Source organism: Lepidothrix coronata, unplaced genomic scaffold (assembly GCF_001604755.1).
Source record: "Lepidothrix coronata isolate B3197 unplaced genomic scaffold, Lepidothrix_coronata-1.0 Scaffold123, whole genome shotgun sequence".
Lineage (NCBI taxonomy): Eukaryota > Metazoa > Chordata > Aves > Passeriformes > Pipridae > Lepidothrix > Lepidothrix coronata.
The window spans coordinates 681,987-691,898 of record NW_016690303.1 but is presented as its reverse complement, the minus strand read 5'-3'; positions in this window follow the sequence as shown (position 1 = coordinate 691,898).

Below are 9,912 nucleotides of genomic sequence, written 5' to 3'. Positions count from 1 at the left end.
ACCAAGCGCTGCAGTGCTCCAGCTCACATTCTCTCCTCAAAAAGGATGAAAGGCAGACTACCATCTCACCTATGAAGACAGGCTGAGACAGCTGGGGTTGTTCAGCCTGAAGAAGAGAAGACTCCCAGGGGACCTTGTACCAGCCTTCCAGTACATAAAGGGGGCTTATAATAAAGATGGAGAGAGACTTTTCATAAGGATGTGTACTCTTAGTACAAGGGGCAACAGTTTTGTACTGAAAGAGAGTTGGTTTAGACAAGATATGAAGAAGAAATTCTTTACTGTGAGGATGGTGAGGCACTGAACAGGTTGCCCAGGGAAGCTGTGGATGCCCCATCCCTGAAAGTGTTCGAGGCCAGGCTGGATGGAGCTCTGAGCAACCTGGTCAAGTGGAAGGCGTCCCTGCTCATGGCAGGGAGGTCAGAACCAGATGATCTTTAAGGTCCCTTCCAACACAAGCCATTGTACGATTCTATGATTTCTTTAATCACTTCACTGACTTCCTGCAGCTCTTCGCTCTTTCTCACACTTCTCCCACCTAATGGCTGGTCTAAACCTGTTCTGCTTGCTGCAGATTGCTGGATAGTCATTGTTAAAAACAGAACAAAATATGATTAAATTCAGATTTCATTTCACATGACATCTAGGTCAGGGCTGACAATACTGTTTGAGCTGCTGCAACAACTCTCTGTTTCTACATCAAGAGATGTTCTGCTCCTCTCACAAGCTTATGGCTCCACAGACCCTTCTCTGCGCCAGCTTTGGCACTTGTCAGGCTCTCTGATGGACTAATCTAACTCACTAGCCCAACAGAAAAGTAATGCAACTAAGGAAAAAAGGATTATTTTCCAGTATGTTAAGAATGCTGATGGAAAAAAGTGGGAATAGTTCTTCAGGCAGCAGCAAGCTGCTAGGTCAGCTCAGGTGTACCGAAATCCTGCTCTCTTACTACATCAACACAGCATGTTGTAAACAAAGTGTGATTCTCCTATAGCCAGAGACAGAGATAGAATATAGGACTATATGGATGACTGTTGTGAGCAGTAGAGTATTTGTTATTTCTTAAACTCTAGCTACCACAAAAGAGGTTCTTCCACTTCTGCTGGGTATCACAGCCTCCTCTCCTGTTTGGGTGTTGGCACCTCCTGACCCAGTTGTGGGCTGATTTACAGTTTAACCTGGAAAACAACCAATCTTGAAAAAGAAAACAAAATTATTATTTTTTTTTTTGCTACTGTGGTTCTCAAAAATGGCTTATTATGGTGTTGTGGTGCTACCGCTTCACTCACCGCAGAAGCTGAGAGGAGCAGAGAGCTTTTGAATGTCCATATGTCCTCACACATCAGTAACACTCAGGCCATGAAAAGCCCTTCTGGCAGAACACTCTTATTTCACATCACTTCTAGTTTGCAAAGCTGGGCAGTTTTCTAGGCAAAAAAAGCTACCTCAAATGCCAGGCTGTGGCAGCATCTGACTTTGCAGCCCAGAGGGAAAAGATGCACTGTTTAACACCGTGAATCCCTTAAAGAAAAGGTTATGGTCTAGACACCAGGGGATTGAAGAGATTCTAAGGTCCCATCCCCATGTACCAGCTCAGTGAGATCTGCTGTGGACACAGAGCTGGGAACCTTACCAAAATAAGAAGGCCGGGAGAGCTGGCTTGTATGACTTGGGCACATGGACCACAACAGACCTCACCCAGATAGGGAATATTTCAAGGTCCCTCCTAGCTTCATTCCATGATTTGTCAGTTATCAGCAACATTACAGTTGGGCACTGTGGTAATCCCTTTTCGATCCATCCCTTGGAGAGCATTACTAAAGACAATAACAACAAATAAAACAAAGCTTTTTAAAATCAGCATTTACTGAGATTCACTGGGTTTCTGGAATTTCTGTTTTCTCATTTTAGGTGGTCCTGGTGCCCTATGGCTAACACTGGAAGGCTTCAGCCTACAAACTGCCGGCTAGTTCAGTTTCTAAAAAAAAAAAGTTACAAGCTGAACACCTCCAGTGTCACAGCCAATCATACACAGAAAAAACCCCTAGAGTCCCAGAAGGAGAGTCAAGTTGTGCTACTCATCATGCTACTCAGCTATTTTTTCCTGGGTGTTTTCACCAGTTTCCACAGAATTAAAAATAAAATGCCAGCTCTAGCACTAACATGACTTACAGCTTCTTGGCCTGTCCCTCTGTTCAAGGCATCACTCCCACCCAGACACCTCACCAGCATGGTGCTGCACAGATGCACTTGAACTGGGTCACTCAAGCAATTCAGGTTAAAAATACACCACCACCATCACCAGGAAGAGCTAATATTAACTCAGATCATTGCAGTAATTCCACTGGGGTTTTTTTTTGTGACAATATCTCAGGAAACTACAACCTGGTCATCATAACTCAGCCATCCTTTGCTCATAAAGGAATCCACACATTTGGATGTTAACTCTGGAGTATAATGCTGTTCTTAATGGTAGCCTTTCCTTGACTATTTTAAGAGACATCTCCTGGACTGAAAACAGAATTTGAAAAGTTGTACTTTAAATCTCAGTATGTTGGTGAATGAACATATACCATACTAACATTTTAATTCTATATTAATGTCCTATTATAGCTGTGAAACATACAGACCTGAAGAGCTGTAGTAAGGCACTTTAATGGTATAAGCTCTGTAACACCACAGCTGCACTTCTGCTCTTCCTGGTGCTCTTCTCCTACAGGGAGGAGCTGGGTCCCTGCTGCACCCTGAAGAATCCCATTGGCACTGGTAGATAGCATGGGGAAACACAGAATGCAGACACCAGGTGGTGCACCTGGAACTCCTGCAATTATTGCATTATAATCCCTGCTCTTGGGACCCTGTGTCTCAGACAAATAAATGATCTCTGTGCCTCATATTCTTGTTTGTAAAATTTGAGTAGTGAATGTGGTTGTGAGTTATTGAGCACAGCATTTACTGCTCAGTAGGATTGCTTTCATCTAATTTAAAATGCCATTAAAGATTATAATCATGTAATATTTTATACTGATATAGATCCCTAGAGGTCACCTCCCCTTCCTAAAAGCAGGACCAATTTTGAAGGTACATCAGGGTGCTTAGGTCCTGTCAGTTTTGAATATTTCCAAGGATAGAGACAGCATGTTTCTGGGTACTTGTTCCCATGTTTGATTTTCTTCAGAGTAAAATTTTTTTCCTTCTATCTAATCTTCCTTAATGTAGCTCATGTCCTTGGCCTCTCTGCTTGCCACCATGTATCACCATCTTCTTTATAGCCTCCCATCATTACTTTAAGATTCCCTCTGAGCCTTTTCCAGGCTCAACAAAACCAGCTCTTCTGTTGAGAAGACATGGGACATCCTGATTTCATAACAAGAGAACCCACGTATGTGTTTAACTGCAGCAGTGACTTCCCTGCCTGCTTGAACTGCTCCTATCCAAGCAAAGCAGCCATCACTCCCCCTTCATACACCAGTCTTCCTAGTACCTCACCATGAACTCCATCACCGGTCAAACCCTCACCAATTTTGCCAGCGTACCAGCTCGTGTGATGATTTTCTAAGCCAGCCTGGCGAAAATACATAAGACAGCTTTAGATTTAGTTATGAAAATGCTCAAGCAAACCAGATCATTTTGACCTGGCTTTGCTCAGGGGATGACTATGTAGGCAGCTGTGCCAGATGAGCACAGAAACAACTGTTGGCAAACAGGTGGGATCATCCAGGTCTGTTGGGAATGCAAAAGCCTCACCCCTTTGCAGCTGCAGCTCCAATAGGATGTGTGACACAGCGACAGCTACTTGAGACCTACCTCCCATAAGCTCAGGTTCCTGTACTTGATAGTTTTTCTCCTGAGGTTTTGGCAAAACTTTCCGAGTCCTCAGCAGAGCAGTAATTGTTAACAATAACATTTACACAGGTGTATGAACTTTCGACGTACTATTCCTGCTTGTCGGGCAAAATGTTACAAGGATTAAGAACAAAAATGCAGCACCAGAAGAACCTGGTTAAAGCACACCCATGTGTGTTACATTCAACCAGAGAAAGCAAAATAAACAAAAGTCTTTTCTAATCCTTAAAGGTCAAGAAGCTTAAGTCAATCTTATAAAGACATTTTATCTTGTCACACCAGCCTCCTATTGAGAAGCCCTATAGAACAGAATAGAATAGAATAGAATAGAATAGAATAGAATAGAATAGAATAGAATAGAATAGAACAGAATAGAATAGAATAGAATAGAATAGTTCAGTTGGAAGGGACCTACAATGATCATCTAGTTGAACTGCCTGACCACTTTGGCACTGTCCAAATGCCTCTTAGGCACTGACAGGCTTGGAGCATCAACTGTCTCTCTAGGAAGCCTGTGTCAGTGTTTGACTACCCTCTTGGTAAAATAATGCTTCCTAATATCCAGTCTCAATCTCCTCTGGTGCAGCTTTGAACGATTCCTATCACTGGATTCCAGGGAGAAGAGATCAGCATCTCCCTTTCTACATCCCCTCCTCAGGAAGCTACAGATAGCAACAATTCAGACTCCTTTTCTCCAAACTAGAGAAGCCCAAAGTCCTCCTCCACTCCTCACAGCACATGCCTTCAGCCCTTCCATCAGCTTTGTTGCTTTCCTCTGGATGAATTCAAGGACCTTCACATCCTCCTTAAACTGTGGGCCCCAGATCTGCTCATAGTGCTTAAAATGAGGCCACACCAACACTGAATACAGAGGGACAGATAATCACTTCTTTTGACCAGCTGTGTTTGATGCACTCCAAGATGTAGTTTGCCCTCCTGGCAGCAAGGGCACACCCTGTTGACTTACACTGAGCCAGCTGCCAAAAAACACCCCTGGATCCCTTTCTGCAGGGCTGCTCTCCAGACTACTTTCTCCCAATTTATACTTGTGCTTGATGTTACTCCATCCGAGGTACAGAATCTGCCATTTGGACTTGTTAAACTTCACCCCTTTAATCATTGCCCAGTACTCCAATCTGTCTAGAGCCCTCTACAAAACCTCTCATAGTCATGACCAGTTTAGTATTATCAGCAAACTTGCTAGTGGGGCATTCAACTCCTGCATCCAGATCAAGTACATTGAACAGAAATGTACCCTACAGGGCATCTCCCAGGGGAATTCCAACCAGCAAAGTCGGAACAATAAATGTGTTATAACCCTTTTGAAGTCTGTTGTATATGTATTTTTGTTTTGAAAACTTCTACTGAAACGACTTTAGCTAAGAGTCATAGTTACAGCTGACGATCAACTACGTAACTGGTAAGACTTGTGAAGCATCAACCATTTGGTTCCAAAAGCCAGGGGCAAGCTTAAGACAACATGATGAAGTTCACATGGTTTGTGCTCTAGCACTATCAATTCCAGGACTGAAGCCTGTCTGAAATATCTTCCACTATGCCCATGCAGTGTGCACCTACAGCAGTCAGAGGGAGCAACTGTGCTACGGAGGAAAGTCAGACTTATTTTGGGGTCCTCACCACTACACTACAGGTTTTCAAAAGTGTAATACTGACATTTCTGGGTCTTGTTCATGCCTGTACATTTTCAATTTGAAGTGGTTAAACTAGTGCAAGCTTTCACATGCATGTTTATCATGCCTTGACCTCCATCAAAACAATCAGAAGAAAATTACAGAGTTCACAATTACACAGTATTTTTTCTGAAGATTATACACACCCACTTTAAAATTTGGCCTACTCTCTCTGACTTGGCTCACAGAACTGCATTTCCACTAGTCAGCAGCTGAGCACGGCAGGAAGAGAGGATTCAATAATAAGCTGGCCTGGAAAGTCCAGCTGCTTTAGGTGTACGTGTGTGTTTGCACAGACATGGCAGCTGAGTGGTAAAGGGACACGAGGGCAGCTGTGCTCTCAAACCGGTAGCAGAGCAGGGCTGGGCCCTCCAGTGCTCCTCTTCTGCCAGCACATTTTCATCAGAGGTCAGACATGAAGCACACCAAAATCCACACAAATAACAAACCTCCAGTAAGGTCATGACAACACTGCCATCCCCACAAGGAAAGTGCCAGCGTGCAGACACAATCCTCAGCAAAAGCTGACTGCAATACGCAAACTCCCCTCTCATGGTGTTCTTGCATTGGGCTGTGCCCGGTGCTATGGGTAGTAACTCACACCAGCTCTAGTGACCATGACAAGACAGAGAGACAAGTGGAAGAAGCTTTTTGTACTTGACTTCTGTTGAGTCAGAACATTCCTCCCTCCAGCCCTCTTCTGCTGTACACTCTCCAGAGAGGAAGTGAAATGTTAATTCTCCCATCACCTCTTTCATGCTTTCAGCCTTCAGTCAAATGTCCTCACCTTACTGTATGAGTCAATTTTCTGATTCTTTTCTTCCTTTGAAAGGGATTTAGAGGATAAACTCTCATTAATATTATAATTCTTATTAAGAATTCCTTGCTAATGAGGGATCTGCAAAACACATGACTAGACTAATTTGTACAGCGCTTGTTCTCAGCAATAGCTGTACTCTGAAGTTCTGACATCCATCAACTATCCAAAGCACTAGCACATATCTTTTTCTGGTATAAACAGGCACAACCCCATTTCCACAGACTTCAGGAGACAGAGGACAACTACATTGCCAAAATCCCAGCTTGGCTTCCTGGTTCTACTGCAACTGACTCGTTTCTCATTTTTTCCAGCTACAAATAGGCAGCTCCTGAGACCTACTTCTGTTAGGATCTTCCCACAAAAGCAGAAAGATGGGTGGGTGATCCTGCTCCACCTGCTGCACAGCTGCTCCACCTCCATGAGCACAACACTTCACATTCAGCAGTCACACCGTGGCAGTGACAGCGTGCTCCCACTGATCTTGTTCCAGGGCACAACTAAGGAAGCAAGGACCCTCACCAAATGTCTGTGTGCTGCAGAGAACTTGAGCAAGCTCATGATGCTTTATGTTCCCCTGGGTAACAGGTCTTATGACACTGACATGCACCAACGGGGGCAGTTAAGTCCTGCTCCTCTTTTGCCTTCCTTTTCCATGCAAGCCTTTTAGATAAATAGTTCTCAGAAGCACATCACAAGGATACCACAGATGAGGTAGAATGCAGAGGCAAAATAATTCAGCTCAGTCATACCCATGCTGGCTCTCTTCAAGGCTTCAGACTCTCCACATGGCATCTTGTACCTGCAAGCACTAAGGTGCAGAGCCAGTTCACTGGGTCTGGAGGGAGCCAGGTCCATCATCTCCCTGGCTGTGAGCATTCCTTCAGCTCCAGCATGAGTGGGAGGGCAGAGGTAAAGAAGTGGAACAGGGACTCTTCCAGCCAGAGCCAGAGGAATTTAAATTCAACAAGGTACAAGCATTGTCAATTTTTAAGTGAGGACTGCTTACAAAATCATCAGGAAGAACTGCCATAAAACTTTTCGTCCCTTACTGTAAAGTTGACTTCCACTCGAACCAATGTGGCTGCCGAGCTGCCTGCAGCAGTGAATTACACTTTATGTGGTATTTTGCCCCTGATTATTAGGTTCCTATGTTCCACCCAGCCGTACACCAAGGTCTGCAGCTGCTCCCCTTCTGCCGTCAACACGGCAGTCCATCTAGTGTTGACTGCACCAAATGGAAAGGCTGCCCAATGGTAAGGAAAGACTCCCACACAGTTCAATATATTCTTTGGCAGAAGACTGAAATTTAAAAGCATACTAAATTCAATTACTATTTGTGTAACTGGAATATCCTGGTTACAGAGCTTGTAACCACAGCAATCACTTAAACAAAGCTTTAAAGAAAATATTCCCTAGTTTTTAAAGTATTGATTCTAGTTTCTGATTCAGTTTCTCAATCTTTCTCGTTTCTGACCTGAGGTGCTGTCTGCCTACAGGTCTTATAAAAGACATGGAAAAGGAAAAGCCCAGCTCAGTATCCTCAACCAGTGTTTGTGTCTTGTACCAACTGAATGATGCTTCCTAAACACACAAAAACAGAAGGATCAGTTTGTCACATGGGGATTGGGAAGTCTGCAAACACTATACAAGTAATCAGTTAGCAGGGATGCTTCTTAGAACAAGTCCCAGGCAATTGAACTGAGCCTACATTAATCACATTCCAAACATAAAGTATTACTTCAGTTGGAGCCAGACTGATTTAAAAGCTCAGGTCCTGAAAAAAACACAAAATAAGGAAAAAAAGGCTGAAGTATTTGGCAATATGTATTATTATTTAAGTCCCCTTGATTTTTATGGCTAGATTACGTTCTATTCCACAGACCCCATTCCACAGTTACCATTCTTGTATTAATAAAAGTCATGCAGGCATCGCATTGATTTGTTATTCTCTAACCCTATCTTGATAACCAGGGAGAATTTTATTTTGAAAAGATCCTGCCAGAGCTTTTTATTTTTTTCAACTGCTTGTTAAATGAGTATGTAGCCAGGAAAATGGGACACAGAAGCCGTAAGATGGATGGGATCTGCATGTGTGTTTTTCTCACAAGAAAACAAGTGCAGCACATGTTTAACAAAAGGGAGTAGCTCCAGGGCTACATTATATAATGGAGCCAAATGCAAACTCTCGAATATACAGCACTTCAAGCAGGTACATTACAAAATGGAAAGTAGTTTCTTCAAAGGAGGAAGGAGCAAATTTCTTCTTGAAGCATGACTTGAGAGTTCCTCCTGGATGCTACCACAGTTGGTTTGGCTCTGCAAGCTTGGCTCACATGAGCTTCGGATCAGGTGGTCTGTGGGTTAAGGAGCTATACCAGCTGCTTTAGCTTCTCTTCACATCCCATTGATGGTGGTTGGACATCACTGAATGAAAAGCAAATGTGCAGGAAACTCAGTGACTAATGCATGTATTTAAGGCCAAAAAATACTAATGTAGCAAGTCAATGACAAAATACTGCAGCAGCAGCTGTTTTGGAAAGCTGGTTTTGTTTTATAAGGCCAGGTTTTACTAGCATCACAATGAACAGAAATTGTTTCACAGAATACTGTAGGAATAGAAATTAAATACAAATATATTTGTGTGAAACCTGGACATGTATTTTTAGGTGCAAACACCCACACGCATATGCAGTCTGAATAGTTCATTCCCCTCCTCTGACACAATCAGGGATGCCTCCAGCAGAATATGAGCCCAGGCATGCTCCTAACCCAATCTGCCTGTGCCACCCCTATTTTACCTACATACCATATCATGTAACAGCTTGAAAAGCTTTCTTTTCTGAGACATTTTCCTTTCTCTACATTCTCACAATGCTATTCAGTTTCTTTTAGCAACACAGTAAGTACCACAGAAGATCAAACCTCAAGTTCTGTAGTTTAGTACTCAGTACCAAGGACTGCAGTAATTAAGCTAGGGGAACAGTCCCCCTGAACTACTAGTTATCATTTAGTTTTCCCACATAGGCTTAAGCGTTAAACCATTACCCATTATTGTTTCAGTAAAATATCGATATGGAATCACCGCATTCACTAGCAATTAGCTGATGGCAGCTTTTTTATATTTTCACCTCATGAGCAAATACTCATATTTTAAAAAGCAGCTATCCGGAGTGCTTTTCACAATTAACATACAGGTTGTCAGTGTCAGGTTATTCAAATCAGCCATGGCACCTGCTTCCAAAATTAAACGTGCACAGCTAGAGCTGGCTCTTTTAGCATTCCCAAATCTCCAAATCACACCTCATCTCTCCTGAGCTATGGCCTTCCATCCCTCTCAGCAGTATTTGCTTTACTTTTTGTATGTCCAGATGGCCACGATCATTTACATCCTTCCTGAACTTCTCTGTGGTAATATGCAAAGGCTGAAAAATCATGCTGCAAGCACATGGAGCAAGGTTTGCTAAAATGCATGATTCCATGATTAGTCAGACTGCTGAAAAAACTGACACAGAAAGCAAGGATTTGAGGTCCCCTCCCTTGCAACTGGCTTTCAGA